Source organism: Giraffa tippelskirchi, chromosome 5, assembly GCF_054371585.1.
Source record: "Giraffa tippelskirchi isolate mGirTip1 chromosome 5, T2T-mGirTip1v1.2.pri, whole genome shotgun sequence".
NCBI lineage: Eukaryota > Metazoa > Chordata > Mammalia > Artiodactyla > Giraffidae > Giraffa > Giraffa tippelskirchi.
In genome coordinates, this window is record NC_137279.1 from 126,145,620 (window position 1) to 126,164,033 (window position 18,414).

General features: G+C 38.8%; 1 long non-coding RNA gene across 2 annotated transcripts in view; it reads right to left on the minus strand.

Moving 5' to 3' along the window:
• The window catches only part of LOC145504894 (uncharacterized), a 387,770-nt gene that overhangs the window by 359,990 nt on the left and 9,366 nt on the right, over positions 1–18,414 (minus strand). For both annotated transcript variants that reach the window (XR_014052568.1, XR_014052569.1), the window contains exons 2-4: positions 13,072–13,171; positions 12,742–12,887; positions 2,602–2,658 (exon numbers count right to left, since the gene is read on the minus strand). This is a non-coding gene — a long non-coding RNA (uncharacterized LOC145504894). The remainder of the gene's footprint in view (positions 1–2,601; positions 2,659–12,741; positions 12,888–13,071; positions 13,172–18,414) is intronic.

An 18,414-nucleotide genomic window follows, 5' to 3' on the forward strand; every position in this document is an offset into this window, starting at 1 on the left:
CGAGGAGTAAGCGTCTTTTAATTTCATGGCTGCAATCACCATCAGCAGTGATTTTGGAGCCCAAAAAAATAAAGGCTGCCACTCTTTCCACTGTTTCCCCATCTATTTCCCATGAAGTGATGGCACCAGATGCCATGATCTTAGTTTTCTGAATGTTGAGCTTTAAGCCAACTTTTTCACTCTCCTTTTTCACTTTCATCAAGAGGCTTTTTAGTTCTTCTTCACTTTCTGCCATAAGGGTGGTGTCATTTGCATATTTGAGGTTACTGATATTTCCCACGTCAATCTTGATTCCAGCCTGTGCTTCTGCCAGCCCAGCGTTTCTCATAATGTACTCTGCATATAAGTTAAATAAGCAGGGTGACAATATACAGCCTTGATGTACTCCTTTTCCTATTTGGAACCAGTCTGTTGTTCCATGTCCAGTTCTAACTGTTGCTTCTTGACCTGCATACAAATTTCTCAAGAGGCAGGTCAGGTGTTCTGGTATTCCCATCTCTTTAAGAATTTTCCACAGTTTTTTATTGTCCACACAGTCAAAGGCTTTGGCATAGTCAATAAAGCAGAAATGGATGTTTTTCTGCTGATGATCCAGCGGATGTTGGCAATTTGATCTCTGGTTCCTCTGCCTTTTCTAAAACCAGCTTGAACATCTGGAAGTTCATGGTTCACGTATTGCTGAAGCCTGGCTTGGAGAATTTTGAGCATTACTTTGCTAGAATGTGAGATGAATGCAACTGTGCGGTAGTTTGAGCATTCTTTGGCATTGCCTTTCTTTGGGATTGGAATGAAAACTGACCTTTTCCAGTCCTGTGGCCACTGCTGAGTTTTCCAAATTTGCTGGCATATTGAGTGTAGCACTTTCACAGCATCATCTTTCAGGATTTGAAATAGCTCAACTGGAATTCCATCATCTCCACTAGCTTTGTTCGTAGTGATGCTTTCTAAGGCCCACTTGACTTCACATTCCAGGATGTCTGGCTCTAGGTGAGTGATCACACCATCATGATTATCTGGGTCATGAAGATCTTTTTTGTACAGTTCTTCTGTGTATTCTTGCCACCTCTTCTTAATATCTTCTGCTTCTGTTAGGTCCATACCTTACATGAGTAGTTGTTTACTTTTGCTGTGCTGTACAGAGTTGGCATCACAAAACTTATCACCCACATGCCTTTAGCAGTGTCTTCAGTTTTATTCTATCGGTAAATATTTACTGAGCACCTTCTGCATGCCAAGACTTCTTTTACTGAGATCACCTGTGGATTTTTATTTGGATCCCCGGTTGTAGCTTTGAATTCTTTGGTAGAGTTCTAAAAGTGTCCCCAAATGGTATTCAACTGTGACTGGATGGATCATGACTTGGTATACTAGGGGTTATTTTAGTCCCAAATAAACAGTATTATTATCAGAGGACTGTGGTTCTTAATTTACTGGAGGATATAGCTAATTTGGGCTTCCCTGGTGGCTCAGACGGTAAAGAATCTGCCTGCAATGCAGGACATCTGGATTCAATCCCTGGGTCAGGAAGATCCCCTGAAGAAGGGAAAGGCTACCCACTTCAGTAATCTTGCCTGGAGAATTCTATGGACAGAGGGACCTGGTGGGCTACAGTCCATGGAGTCACAAAGAGTCACTATTAGCACTGTAATAGCTAATTTACATTTTTAATCTAATTTTTTTAAATCCATGAAGTTCCTAAAGTACAGTAGTACTTCCTAGGTACTAGTCATACTTTTAATGAATTACTTTTCAGATGTTACACTGATTTTTCCATACACATTCCAGTGCTCATTGGAAATAATGACCCCAAACTCACAGATACATGAAATAATCACAGGAGAGTTTGCTTTTTAAAAAGTGAGAATTCAAGCCAATAAATCTAATAAGCCTTCCTCTCCATCATACTAACTCAGGACCAAAAGGGTGAGACCTCATGGGCTGTAACTTCTATCCATGCAAGTTACATGGACAAGAATACTCCAGGCAAGAATATTGGAGTGGGTAGCCAGTTACTTTTCCAGGGGATCTTCCTGACCCAGGGATCGAACCTGGGTCTCCCACATTGCAGGCAGATTCTTTACCATCTGAGCCACCAGGGAAGACCCAATTCTTAATACAAGGAAAAGCAAATCTTTGTTCAACCAGAGGAATAAATAAATGGAGGCAAATGTTTGCTGAGGGATTATGGCAGCCTATTGACATTTTTCTCAAATGGTCTCATCCCATCTTCAAAATCTTGTCCCAGGACTCCTAGAAGGGAGTAGTGAGCAACCCCTCTGTCAAGTGTGTGAGTACAGGGAGAAACAGGAGCCTGCAGGGGAACACCCTCCCACTCATGGGCTACCAAAGATAAGATTCACACAGGCCTTTCCAGAAACATCCTATAAGATCTCAGAGGCAGAAAAGAAACCACTGCCCTGTTTCTCCTGCTGAGGAATCCATTCTTCACTTTATTAAACTTCTTAAAATAAGGAAGCAGGGAATCAGTCTTTCTTCAGTTGCCTCTTTATACTTCACCGCTCCACCCTAATTGATCTCTCATTTTCTTTCTCTACTCCTCCCATTTGCAGATAATTTTAAAAGCAGAAAGTGGGGACTTACCTGGTGGTCTAGTGGTTAAGAATCCGCCTTCCAGTGCAGGAGACATGGGTTTGATCCCTGGTGGAGGAAAACATGCTGAGGGTTAGCTAAGTCCACACATTCTAGATCCCATGTGCTACAATGAAGAACTCATCTGCCACAGTTCTCCAGGCAAGAATATGGAGTGGCTTGCCATGCTCTCCTCCAGGGGATCTGCCCGACCCAGAGATAGAGTCCACATCTCTCACCTCTCCTGCATTGGCAGGCAGATTCTTTACTACTAGAGCCACTAGGAAGCCCTGAGATCTAACACAAGCAAATAAATAAATAATTTTTAAAAATCAGAAACTCTGTATATACCAACATACACAAAATCCAGTTAGTGGATGTGGGTTGCAAGCAACAGAGAAAGGGAAAGAAAAGAGAAAATCCAAGATTATAGCTCCGAAAGATTTCAAGCCTCACTTGTTACAACCCCATTGCTTTCCAGGTGAAAAATCCAAGTCAAGTTACTTGCGCAAGAGTATCCCATGCCACTGTTCCCCAATAGTGGTATCATTGGGTACAGAACAAACAAAAATGTTTCAAGAATCAAACAAAAGCCTAATTGACTCCCCAGGATCCTGCTTATTGTAGCCTCCTTTCTGTTATAAAGCACATTCGTGGGTGGACACAATGAATCCAGACAGAGCAAACATTTCTCCGTTGACCTCCAACTTCTCATTTGCACAAGTACATCCAGAGTTAACGTTCTCCTGAGGTAGTCATGTTTATGGTATTTTGATCTGGTGTCCTGAAAAATCTCCTTTCATAGCAACTGACTCAACAGAAGTTAATGGGAGCTCACTACACAACAGACCTAGATGGATGGTACTAAGAACATTCTTTTGATCCTTTGCTTATCTGCTTACCACCTTGCCACTATGCAGTCATGATGCAGGAACCATATTTCTTCCCCAAATCCAATAAATTCATCTATTGGCTTTTTCATACAAAGAGGTTTAAAATGGTTTAGATATCTCTTTAAGCCTATCCTCTCTTGTAAATGAACAATATTGGTTCAGTACCTCCATGTTCCTCTGTATTTGGGTGTTCTAGCTTCTTTCTTCCTGTGAATTCCTCTGACTGTCCTCTGGACTGGCCCTGTCTGAATGCAATGACATTTAGTTCCAAATTAATGAAATTCCACATAGTACATGAAGGCTCCCTGGGAACGTTTAACAAAAATGAAGTGGCTTGATGAGCTCTTCACATTCCTCAGAGTCCAGTGACTGAATGTGCCTGGAATGGAGAACTGAGTGTGGCTTACAAACACAAGGTAGAGGAGCACAGAATTTTCTGGCATATCCTTGAAAGCACCGGATGAAATGCTATTAAAAGATCCAAAACCATTCAGTTGGTTATGAAAATTAGCAAAGGCCCACATACCTAGGACTGAAAGAAATTAAGCTGGGCCTAAAACATACCTGACCTTATGAAAAAGCAAATTGTTGAATAAAAACTGGGAAATGTGACCAAGCTTTAAAAGGGAATATTTCCCATGGTTAAGATATGGCTCATCTGAGAATTCAATAAATATTGGCTGTTATTACTATTTCTCTTCTTAGTATTTCAACTTATTGTTTCTTACTGTGATTAAAAATATTATACAATGCCTCCAATAAGTCTGTGAAAATTTGCTTTAATTACCATGTTAGATATAATTGCACTTTTGGAAATAATAATACATTGTATTTTAAAAAATTTTTTTTATCTTATTCTTGCCTCCCCTACTTCCCAGGCCTTTCATTAAATTTAGTTAGGATAGAGTCAAAAACCAAAGCAAATATCTTGTTAGCTAGTGGCATTCTACAGACACTTGGGAAGTCCTACTGTTATGAGAAATCAGCTGCAAGTAAATCAGCCTAAAGATTGTTTGAAATAATCCAGCTTCATTCAAAATCATCAGAATGCTCTGGAATACCTGAAAAGTATTTCTCCAAGCAAGATATATATATATATATATATATCAGTAGATTTAGCCACACATCCATTGAACACTAATTTTGTACAAGATATCATGCACCTTGCTCTGAGAGAAGTCAGGAAGTATCATGTGGGTCCCTGCCCTCATGGAGCTTGCTGTCATGAAGAGAAGTTCATTTATTCAAAAGGTTTTGATTCCACACTTCTTCCAGACAATTCTGAATAAAGATGAGGAAAGCCATTTTTTTTTTTCTAAACTGTAAGAAACCTTTGGTTGAATCACCATGTCTTATACAATAGCTTAAGAATATATTTTCTTTTGTGTATTTTGATATTTGAGAATAAAGAATTCAAAAGTTATTAGGAAAAGTAGGTCTGTAATTAATCACCTAGGGAAACTATGCAAAATCCCTTCAAAATTCCCACCAGGAGTAGAAGAGAAGTGGATTCAGACACAGCTCTCTGAAACCTTCCCAAGCTTTCTCCACTGGAATTCTAATTAGTTAAGACCCCTTTAAGCAATTTTAAAGCTGCTTAATTTAAATACAGGAAGTGTTTCCTTGGGCTCTATAATACTTTGGCAGAGCTGATCCTATTTCCTGAGATTAAATAGAAGAAAATTCTTTCCTCAGGAGATTGAACTGCACACAATAAGATCATTCATTAGAATGTTCATATAATTTCAAAATATACCATGCGAAGAGTTAACGTCTTCTTCATGAAAAGTAGCAGCCTAGAAATGCTAAGTGGAACCGTGACTTGTTTTACTCTTAAGTGTTGGTCTTTGTGGGTTGCAAGTCCTCCAGGAAGAATTACTGAGGTGATACCTCAAGTTGACAATGAAACCAAATACAGGATAACTAAAAAAAATTTGTCCTTTTTCCCAAATAAAAAATATCTTTCAGTATTATTTGCTTCTTCAAAGTTTTGCTTCTATTCAAAAAAAAAAAAAAAGCTGTACCTTCTGTAACTTAATTTACTTCACTTTGCCCCACTTAAGACTTAGCAAAAGGAAAATCTCAGAAACTTCGTACCAAAACCTGCTACCCAAAAGTCCAACTGGTAAAGTGAGTGGGGAAGGCCATGCTTCTAAAACTTTTTTTTATCATCCAAGAAAACAAAGAGGACCAGTTTTCAATCTCTTGCCATCTTTTTGTAAATTTACATCACCTCACTAAATGTGATAGCTAAATAGTGTACTGACAGTGCTGTTGAGACTTGTGTCAGATTTAGAAATGTTATTGTGGATGCTTACTTTGATGGTGAGATTTGAGAAGCCTATTTCCCTGCTAAACAAATGTATTATAGAGTGATGGATAACAGAGATTCAAAGGATTACAATGAGAGATCAAGGAGTTCACCTGTAATATCTATTGCATTGACAGCCGACTTTATTGAAGTTTCACAATATTAACTGCCTCTCTGTGGAGTGGCTTAGCCAGCTAGGTGATTATCAATTTATCACCAGTCAAAACACAGATTCCTTCATGTACAGAGTCTGTGGCATAATCATGTACCTTTAATCCGATCAAACTGGAATGAGCCTACTAGGATGATTCTTGTAAGAGGGAGGACAAAATATCAGTTAGGAACTTCTCTAATAAAATTATGTCTAAATTCATTGTTTGATAGAACATTTTTCCTGAATCCTAGATCAAGAATTCACCACTCCAAAAGGAATTAAAGTCCAAGCCTGAGAGGCAGAATAGGGAGAATATTAGAGGTAATCACTTCCTCTTCTTGAGCTTTGCTTCCTCTAACCACTCTTCAAGTTCACTTCAGAGATAGGCAGTAAGAAAATGACCAATTCTTGGAATACTTGCACCGTGAAACTCCACCTAACATTATGGGAATTAACTGAATTACATGTAGGAAATTATCTGGGATAACCTTGGACAAACACTGAAGTGCTCACATTATCTCTTTGACTTTGTTTTCAATATACCAAGACCTTTTAATACCTCCCCATTTCCTGATCCTATCCTCTAACAAGGTCTAATCTTTCTCCACATATTGAGCTCCATCAGTAGCCACCCAAGTCAATATTTGTTAACTGCAGGAACAGAGGGAGATGATTTTGGCCTCAGGCAAAAATTAATAGTTACAAAGCAAACATTTAACGGCCACTTTCTATGTGTTGGTCCCTAGTTTAAGTACTTTTCAAGTGTTAACTCATTTAATTTTCATAACTGTCCTGTGAGGAAAGTACTACTATTTTTCCTGTGCTATCAACAAGAAAATTAATGAATTGAAATATTAAGCAACTTGCCCAAGATTACCCACCTACAGGTTCAACCCAGGCAGATGAATCTAGAACCTCAAAAATTCTGAAATCCAGACTCTTTATCATCATACAGGAATTGGATTGAATTTTTCTGTTCCTATTCTAGCTGCCTACCATTATATAAAATGTAACTTCTCTAGAGAAGAATAGCGTCATCCACAGCCCGTACAATTTTTCATACAAAATGTCTGGCATTCAATAAAAATTTACTAGATATACCAAGGAATCAGATCACAGAAAGAAAGAAAATAGAAATAAGGTCATAGATGATGCAAATATTAGAGTCATAAAATAGGGAATTAATGTGTTTTTCAAAAAAGATGGAAAGATACTCTTAGCAGAGAAATATAATCCATTAAAAGAGAATTATGCATAAATTACAGAACTGAAAAATATAATGATCAAAATTAAGAACTCAACAGATGAGTTTAATAGTGGATTAAATAGAAATAAGAGTAAGATTATTACTGTAAGATAGGTCCACAGAGAATATTCAGACCAAAAGACCAAAGGGAAAAAAAGGAATTAGAGAAAAGAATGAAAGAGACACATGGGAGCCGGCAAATTTCTAAGTGAAATGGGAAGTTCAGAAGTACAGAAATAGATTACAGAGGAAATGGAGGCAAAAGCATTGTTTGAACAGATGATATCTGAGAATTTTTCAAAATAGATGAATAATATCAAACCCCAAGTGGGATAAAGACATTACTAGTCACATCATAGTAAAACTGCCAAATGACAAAGAATAAGCCATAAGAAGAGCCAGCTAAAAAAGCATAGTATCTTCAAAGGAACTACAACAATGATAACTAAGTTCTCAACAGAAACCATAGAAGCAAAAAGAAAATAAAATGACATCTTGAAGTGCTGGAAGAAATTATCGACAACTTAGAAGTCTAAACACAATGAAAATATCCTTCAAACATAAAGGCATCAGAAAAAAATTGTTAGCCGACCCATATTAAAAGAAATGCTGAAGGGGGTTCTTTAGACAAGAGGAAAATGAACCCAGATGGAAAGACAGAAATGCAAGAAAAAATGACCAACAGGAGTTAAATACATAAATGACAATTTTAACGTGTGGTGAAGTTTACAGTTTAGTCACTCAGTCATGTCTGACTCTTTGTGACCCCATGGACTGCGGCACACCAAGCCTCCCTGTCCATCACCAACTCCCGGAGCTTGCTCAAACTCATGTCTATCGAGTCAGTGATGCCATCGAACCATGTCATCCTCTGTCGTCCCCTTCCCCTCTTGCCTTCAGTCTTTCCCAGCATCAGGGACTTTTCCAATAGTCAGTTCTTTGCATCAGATGGTCAAAGTATTGGAGTTTCAGCTTCAGTATCAGTCCTTCCAATGAATATTCAGGACTGATTTCCTTTAAGATTGACAGATTTGATCTCCTTGTAGTCCAAAGGATTCACGGTTCAAAAGCACCAATTTTTCAGTGCTCAGCTTTCTTTATAGTTCAACTCTCACATCTACACATGACTACTGGAAAAAACATAGCTTTGACTAGATGGACCTTTGTTGGCAAAGTAATGTCTTTGCTTTTTAATATGCTGTCTAGGTTGGTCATAGCTTTTCTTCCAAGGAGCAAGCGTCTTTTAATTTCATGGCTGCAGTCACCATCTGCAGTGATTTTGAACCCAAGAAAATAAAATCTGTCATTGTTTCCATTGTTTCCCATCTATTTGCCATGAAGTGATGGGACCAGATGCTATGGTCTTAGTTTTCTGAATGTTGAGTTTTAAGCCAACTTTTTCACTCTTCTCTTTCACTTTCATCAGGAGGTTCTTGAGTTCCTCTTTGCTTTCTGACATAAGGGTGGTGTATCTGAGGTTATTGATATTTCTCCCGGCAATCTTGATTCCAGCTTCTGCTTCATCCAGCCCAGCATTTCACGTGATGTATTCTGCATAGCAGTTAAATAAGCAGGTTGACAATACTCCTTTCCCATTTGGAACCAGTCTGTTGTTTCATGTTCAGTTCTGACTGTTGCTTCCTGACCTACATACAGATTTTTCAGGAGGCAGGTCAGGTGGTCTGGTATTCCAATCTCTTTAAGAATTTTCCAGTTTGTTGTGATCCACACAGTCAAAGGCTTTGGCATAGTCACTAATGCAGAAGCATATTTTTCTGGAACTCTTGCTTTTTTGATGATCCAACAGATGTCAGCAATTTGATCTCTGGTTCCTCTGCCTTTTCTAAATCCAGCTTGAACATCTGGAAGTTCACGGTTGACGTCCTGTTGAAGCCTCCCTTGGAGAATTTTAAGCATTACTTTGCTAGTGTGTGAGATGAGTGCAATTATGTGGTAGTTTGAGCATTCTTTGGCATTGCCTTTCTTTGGGATTGGAACGAAAACTGACCTTTTCTAGTCCTGTGGCCACTGCTGAGTTTTCCAAATTTGCTGGCATATCGAGTGCAGCACTTCCACAGCATCACCTTTGAGGATTTGAAATAGCTCAACTGGAATTCCATCACCTCCACTAGCTTTGTTCGTAGTGATGCTTTCTTCTGTTAGGTCTATACCATTTCTGTCCTTTATTGTGCTCATCTTTGCATGAAATGTTCCCTTGGGATCTCTACTTTTCTTGAAGAGATCTTTAGTCTTTCCCATTCTATTGTCTTCCTCTATTTCTTTGCATTGATCACTGAGGAAGGCTTTCTTATTTCTCCTTGCTATTCTTTGGAACTCTGCATTCAAATGGGTTTATCTTCCTTTTCTCCTTTGCCTTTCGCTTCTCTTCTTTTCTTAGCTGTTTGTAAGGCCTCCTCAGACAACCATTTTGCCTTTTTGTATTTCTTTTTCTTGGGAATGGTCTTGATCCCTGTCTCCTGTACAATGTCACAAACCTCCGTCCATAGTTCTTCAGGCACTCTGTCTGTCAGAGCTAATCACTTGAATCTATTTGTCACTTCCCCCATATAATCATAAGGGATTTGATTAAGGTCATACCTGAATGGTCTAGTGGTTTTCCTTGCTTTGTTCAATTTAAGTCTGAAGTTTAAATACATGTATAATTAAAATATATGACAGCAATAATTCAAACAGCAGAAAAGGAAAAATAGACTTAATGTGTTCTTAAATCCTAGCATTGCCTGGGAAGTGGTAAAACTATTAATTTATATTAGACTCTATTAGGTAAAGGATTGGAGAAAGGCATGGAAACCCACTACAGTGTTCTTACCTGGAGAATCCCATGGACAGAGGAGCCTGGTGGGCTACAGTCCATAGGGTCACAAAGAGTCAGACATGACTAAAGTGACTTAGCACATATGCATGCAGGTAAATTTTGTTGTTGCATCCAGTAAATATAATTCCAAATATATCAGCAATTACAGTAAATATACATGGACTAAATACTTCAAATAAAAGACAGTATGTATAACTAAATTCAAAACATAAAATTTTAATTTTATGTAGCCTAAATAAGGACACCTTAAATATAATGATACAGAAACACTTGCACTAAAACAATAGAGACATATCATGTAAATACCATTATTAAACAGAAAAAAAGGACATTTTTACCTGATACTTAAAAATTAATATACTATATATGGAAATGAAAAACTGATAAAACTAAACAATAATTCAGGAATGCTTATATTAATGAGGAACTATTTTTAAAAACAAGGGTGATTAACAAAAAAATTCCAGATAGAAGTATGAGAGTAGACTAGGGAGCAACATAAATGAGGCGATTAAAGGGATTCTGTATCTTTAAGTTATGTAGTACTTATGTTTCTCTTATTCTTTAAACTGTACACATAGGTGATACATGATCTCTCTTTGTATGTATGTTTTATTTTACAATAAAATCAGTTTTTAACTAGTAAAAAAAATTTAATCTACCAGAAAGTTGTGACAATTTTAAATTCATCTTCTTTCATTAAGTAAAGCAAAAATTGACCCAACTAAAAGTAGAATGAGTCCAATATTACAGTAGGACACTTTAATAAATTTTTCTCAGTTACTCATTGAATAATCAGAATAAATGATATATTAACAAACTTGCCTTAATTGACATACGTAAAATTCAGCTTCTAATATATTAAAGGGACATAAGATATTTACAAAAATTGTCTATATGCTGGGTCATAAAACATGTCCCCAAGTCCCCCAAAATTCAAAATATTGAAACCATTAACATATTCTCTGACCCCAGGGGAATTAAGCTGGAAATCAATGACAAAATAACAAGGACATCCACCAAATATTTGGAAATCAGTTAAAGAAGTAATCAAAATGGAAAAAAAAAAAAAAAAAGAAGTAATCAAAATGGAAGTTAGAAAATATTTTGAACTAAATAATAATGAAGATATGACCTTTCCAAAGTTGCAAATACAGGTTCAGCTGTGCTTAACCTGTAGGGAACATCAAGGTCAGTGGTTACATTGACAATGAGGGAAAATGACTGAGAAGTAGCACAGTAGGAGCCTCCTAGGGGCTGGTAATGTTCTAGGTCTCACTGGAGAAGGTGACTACACTGTCACTTTGTGAAAAATTCACCAAGCTGTACACTTATGATTTGGACATTTTTAATATGTCTGTTACATTTAAAGAAAATTTTACTTTAAAAAGAAAACAGTAATTATTCCTGGTTCCTCTTTTTCTCACATCTCACATCTATATCAATGTTTCCTATTGGCTTTAATTAAAAATTTATACAAAATTTGGCCATTTCTCACTACCTCCCAGCTGCTAACCTTGTGTAAACCCAATAGCATCTTTCTCAATTTATTTCAGAGTTTCATATTGGTCTTCCTGTTTCTGCCCTTGCTCTCTGTAGTCTATTGTCAATACAGTCACCACAGTGAGCTATTCAAGCTGAATTGGATAGTGTTACTGCCCACTAAATCGTCCAGCTGGTTTCTCATTTCATCTACAATAAAAGTCAAATAATTGTCATGACCTTTGTCTCTGAATGATCTGGACTACCATCTCCTTACTTACTTCTTCTCCTACCCTCACTTCTGATTCACTGTACTCCAGTCTTACTGTCTCTTTATTCATCACAGAACACACCAAGGATATTCCTGCCCCATGACATTTACACTGCCTGGATGTTGCTTCCCTTAGATTCACACAGCTTATTCCCTCACTTTCTTCAGGTCTCTGCAAAAAAATCACGTTTTTCCCTGACCATTATCATTGCAATTCCCTCCACTAACTGACAACTTCCTCTTTCTCTTCTGTTCAATTCACCAAATATGTACCCAGTGTCAATATGAGCAGTTACTGGTCTGGTGCTCAGGACAAAAAATACACAAAATAGGCAAGGATTACTCCCTTCATGGGACTTACATTCTAGCAGGAGGAGACAAAAACAGTTGGATGAGGAGTGTAAGAGAAAGAGAAAGGATGAGTTCCAGGGTTTTGATTCAAACAACCAAAAGAATAGAGTTGTATCTGCTAAAATAAGAAAGACTGAACATACAGCGAATTCAAAGAGGAAAAAAAGTTAGTTTGGGGTTAGGCATACTATGTCCTCTTTTCTGCTTAATTTTCCTCATTAGTTCTTATCAACATTGGCATAATATACATTTTACTTGTTTACTATATATATTTTCTCTATTCTACACACTAGAATGTAACCTCTAAGAGGGTAAAGACTTTATTTTATTCACTGCTACATTACAGGTATCTAGAATAAATTTAACTGTTCCATAAGCAGTTGTGGAAAGCCTTCTAGATGACTGGAATTGTGCTAGGCTACACCTATATGTTTTCTACCTGTAAGGAGCTTAGAGCATAGTGGGAGATACAGATAAATAAATAGTCTGCATACAATAACTGTAGAAATCTGGGACACCATAGGAATACGTAGGAGGAGTACCACACATAGTCTCTGAAGAGGAATTCAAGGAGCTTCCTAAAAGAAGTAATATTGTAATATTGTTACCAGAGTCGAGTTATCCACTTGAAAAAGAGAAGAACATTTCAGGAAGATGGAATAGCATGAGCCAAGCTTAGAAACCAGAGAGACCATGGAACACCCAGGAAGTTGCAAAGTCATCTGGTATCTTAGCTGTACCCTGGAGATCATATCTGTGTAAGAAGAGAATTGAAATAGTTATGCTCCCAAAAAACACCCTTGACTGGTAGAGCAATTACTCTACCAGAGAATCTGGCCAAGGCCAGCAAACAAGAGCAGCAATGGCCATCGTCTTCCCCACCCACCAGACAGTTGTGGTGGCAGCAACAGCAGAGAGTTATGAGATTCAGTACCCACCAGTAGCACTTGGTAGACTTGACCATCAAGACCACGACAACATGGAGGATGTCTCTTCTACAGTTCATCTGTGAGGGTAGTGTCTGTGTTCCTAGTTTGCCTGCAGGCAGAAATAGTCAGACTGAACAAAGACTAATTTCATAAAAAACAGGTAAACACTCCTGAGGAGTTTGAGGAGAGAAGAAACTACATAGAAAAGACTGGGATTTCTGTTAGCAGGATGGGAGGTTAATGCCCTTTGTAACCCTGTTTGAACCCACAGACAGCGGGAGTCTGGCGACATCCAAGTTTTACAAGAGCATACATTCTCAATAGGTGTGACCTTACCCCCAGGGAGGTGAAATTGGTTCTTGGGGTGAAAATATCTTAGATATCATAATGATTTGCTGCCCTCCAAAAGCTGCAATACATAAACAGATGGATAGTCTATTAATGATACTAAAAGCACCAAAGGATGGGGAGTGGAAACATGGAAGAGTGGAGAAAACTTTAAAAGGCTACTTTAAAAGTTGGAAATTTTATTTTAATGATAAACACTGAATTAAAGCAAAGCTCTACTTGAGAGATGGAGACCAGGAGGATTTAAAAGATGTGTTCTTCTGGAAAAACAAAGAATAAAGGGCAAGAATAGAAAGCAGCAGAAAGGAAAGCATTCTGGGTGACAGAAAGCGCCTATGCACAGGCCTCGAGAAAAAGGAAAAGGTAAGCAACCAAAATACAATAGAGTGGCCAAGTAAGATAAGGTCTGGGCAGGCTTTATTGGATTCATCAATTAGGAGGTCACTGATCATTTAACCTCTTTGTGCCTCAGTTTCAATACTTGTTAAATTAAATTGAAAAATAATCTCTAAGGCAACTTGCAGTTCTAAAAACCCTCTCACCTAGACTGAGTCTCTCTACACACAGAGACACAAACAAAACACATCCCTATACTCTATACACTCCCATTACACATGATAATCTCTTTCTTTAATCAAACTTTCCTATCTTGCTGCAGCTACATTCACCTTTGGAGAATTTCATTTCTCTTTGTTTAATTATAACAATCCTTTTAAAAATCAGCTATGAGAGTCTGTGGTACCCCAATAAGCTGAAATATTGGACAATAAACTGGTTAATATCAGTTCCTATAAACCTTCCTAATGCCTTGTAAATACATTTTATAATGCAATAAACTCTTTAGAACAAGAGACTGACCCAGACTTGCCTGTGAGTGTCCAGGAGTATCTGGTGGAGCCATGGGTTGGCGGTGGCCTGCTGTAGGGTTGGGGCACTGAGTGCAGCAGTGCCTGCACAGGACCTTTACCTCCACCATAGTTTGGCTCAGGTCAAATAACAGGGAGGGAACACAGCCCCACCCATCAACAGAAAATTGGATTAAAGATTTACTGAACATGCCCCTGCCCATCAGAACAAGACACGGTTTCCCCCTCAGTCAGTCTCTCCCATTAGGAAGTTTCCATAAGTCTCTTATCATTCTTCATCAGAGGGCAGACAGAATGAAAACCACAATCACAAAAACTAACCAGCCTGATCACATGGACAACAGCCTTGTCTAATGCAATGAAACTATGAGCCATGCCGTGTAGGGCCACCCAAGATGGATGGGTCATGGTGGAGAGGTCTGACAAAACATGGTCCACTGGAAAAGGGAAGGGCAAATCATTTCAGTATTCTTGCCTTGAGAACCCCATGAACAGTATGAAAAGCAAAAATATAGGACACAGAAAGATGAACTCCCCAGGTCGGTAGGTGGCCAATATGCTTCTGGAGATGAGTGGAGAAATAACTTCAGAAAGAATGAAGAGACAGAGCCAAAGCAAAAACAACACCCAGTTGTGGATGTAACTGGGGATGGAAGTAAAGTCCAGTGTTGTAAAGAGCAATATTGCATAGGAATCTGGAATGTTAGGTCCATGAATCAAGGCAAATTGGAAATTCTCAAACAGGAGATGGCAAGAGTGAATACCGACATTTTAGGAATCATTGAACTAAAATGGACTGGAATGGGTGAATTTGACTCAGATGACCATTATATCTACTACAGTGGGCAGGAATCCCTTAGAAGAAATGGAGTAGCCATCATAGTCAACAAAAGAGTCCGAAATGCAGTATTTGAATGCAATCTCAAAAATAACAGAATGATCTCTGTCCGTTTCCAAGTCAAACTATTCAATATCACGGTAATCCAAGTCTATTCCCCAACCAGTTACATTGAAGAAGCTGAAATTAAACAGTTCTATGAAGACCTACAAGAACTTCTATAACTAACACCCAAAAAAGATGTCCTTTTCATCACAAGGGACTGGAATGCAAGAGTAGGTAGTCATGAAACACCTGGAGTAACAGAAAATTTGGCCTTGGAGTACAAAATGAAGCAGGGCAAAAGCTAATAGAGTTCTGCCAAGAGAACGCACTGGTCATAGCAAACACCTTCTTCCAACAACACAAGAGAACACTCTACACATGGACAACACCAGATGGTCAGTACAGAAATCAGATGGATTATATTCTTTGCAGCCAAAGATGGAGAAACACTATACAGTCAACAAAAACAAAACCGGGAGCTGACTGTGGCTCAGATCATGAACTTCTTATTGCCAAATTCAGACTTAAATTGAAGAAAGTAGAGAAAACCACTAGACAATTCAGGTGTGACCTAAATCAAATGCCATATGATTATACAGTGGAAGTCACAAATAGATTCAAGGGATTAGATCTGATAGACAGAGTTCCTGAAGAACTATGGACAGAGGTTTGTGACATTGTACAGCAGGCAGTGATCAAGACCATTCCCAAGAAAAGAAATGCAAAAAAGGCAAAATGGTTGTCTGTGGATGCTTTACAAATAGCTGAGAAAAGAAGAGAAGTGAAAGGCAAGGAGAAAAGAAAAGATATAACCATTTGAATGCAGAGTTCCAAAGAATAGCAAGGAGAGATAAGAAAGCCTACCTCAGTGATCAGTGCAAAGAAATAGAGGAAAATAATGGAATGGGAAAGACTAGAGATCTCTTCAAGAAAATTAGAGATAACAAGGGATTATTTCATGCAAAGATGGGCTCAGTAAAGGACAGAAATGGTATGGACCTAACAGAAGAAGATGTTAAGAAGAGGTGGCAAGAATACACTGAAGAACTGTACAAAAAAGATCTTCATGACCCAGATAACCATGATGGTGTGATCACTCATCCGGAACCAGACCTCCTGGAGTGCAAAGTCAAGTGGGCCTTAGGAAACATCACTACAGACAAAGCTAGTGAAGGTGATGGAATTCCAGTTGAGCTATTTCAAATCCTGAAAGATGATGCTGTGAAAGTGCTGCACTCAATAAGCCAGCAAACTGGGAAAACTCAACAGTGGCCACAAGACTGGAAAAGGTCAGTTTTCATTCCAATCCCAAAGAATGGCAATGACAAAGAATTCTCTAACTACCGCACAACTGCACTTATCTCACACGGTAGTGAAGTAATGCTCAAATTTCTCCAAGCCAGGCTTCAACAGAACGTGAACCGTGAACTTCCAGATGTTCAAGCTGGATTTAGAAAAGGCAGAGCAACAAGAGATCAAATTGCCAGCATCTGCTGGATCATCGAACAAGCTAGAGAGTTTCAGAAAAGTATCTGCTTCTGCTTTATTGACTATGCCAAAGCCTTTGACTGTGTGGATCACAACAAATGTGGAAAATTCTTAAAGAGGTGGGGCTACCAGACCACCTGACCTGTCTCCTGAGAAATCTGTATGCAGGTCAAGAAGCAACAGTTAGAAATGGACATGGAACAACAGACTGGTTCCAAATCGGGAAAGGAGTACATCAAGGCTGTATATTGTCACCTGGCTTATGTATCTTACATGCAGAGTACATCATGCAAAATGCCAGGCTGGATGAAGCAGAAGCTGGAATCAAGACTGCTGGGAGAAATATCAATAACCTCAGATATGCAGATGACACCACCTTTATGGCAGAAAGTGAAGAAGAACTAAAGAGCCTCTTGATGAAAGTGAAAGAGGAGAGTGAAAAAGTTGGCTTAAAGCTCAACATTCAGAAAACTAAGATCATGGCATCTGGTCCCATCACTTCATGGGAAATAGATGGGGAAACAGTGGAAACAGTGAGAGACTTTATTTTCTTGGGCTCCAAAATCACTGCAGATAGTGACTCCAGCCATGAAATTAAAAGTCGCTTGTGCCTTGGAAGAATAGTTATGACCAACCTAGACAGCATATTAAAAAGCAGAGACATTACTTTGCCAACAAAGTTCCGTCCAGTCAAAGCTATGGTTTTTCCAGTAGTCATGTATGGATATGAGAGTTGGATTACAAAGAAAGCTGAGCACTGAAAAATTGATGTTTTTGAACTGTGGCGTTGCAGGAAACTCTTGAGAGTCCCTTGGACTGCAAGGAGACCCAACCAGTGAATCCTAAAGGAAATCAGTCCTGAATATTCATTGGAAGGACTGATGCTGAAGCTGAAACTCCAATACTTTGGCCACCTCATGAGAAGAACTGATTCATTGGAAAAGACCCTGATGCTGAGAAAGATTGAAGGTGGGAGGAGAAGGGAATGAGAATGAGATGAGAGGATGAGATGGTTGGATGTCATCACCAACTCAATCGACATGAGTTTGAGTAAGCTCCAGGAGTTGGTGATGGACAGGAAAGCCTGGTGTGCTGGCAGTCCATGGGGTTGCAAAGCGTCAGACATGACTGAGTGACTGAACTGAACTGAATTGAAACTCTTTAGAATTTGTATTGTAGATTTTATTTCATGTTAAAAAATGATTTTAAATCCCAGATTCATTCAAATGGGATAAAAAATTATCTCCCCTTGAAGTATCATTCATTCACTCAATACTTACTAAGTGCCTACTGTGTATCAGACAGTACAATATGGGCTTGGGAAATTATCAGTAAGGCAAACAGTTCGTAGTTACCAGGAGCCTAGGGGAGAAGAGCGGGGGAGTAACTGAGAATTTGCATTAGCACAACTCAGTCACTGCTATCATCTGGCCATATGGGTAACATGTTTGAAACTTAGACCTGTTCTTTTTGGGGAGGGGGGGTGGGGGGCGCTGTGTCAGGTCTTTGTTGCAGCATTCGAACTCTTAACTGTGGCATGTGGAATCTTGTTCCCCAACCAGGGATCAAACCCCAGCCTCCAGCATAGGGAGCACAGAGTCTTAGCTACTGGACCACCAGGGAAGTCCCCTTAGACCTGTTCTGACAACAGAGTCTGAGGAAGAGAAGAAGGATCAGCTTATCAGGAGAAAAGATGGCAGTACAGACACAGTCGCTCAAAAAGGGGGGTTCTTAGTCATTTGGGGGCCATAGACCCCTTCTCAGAAT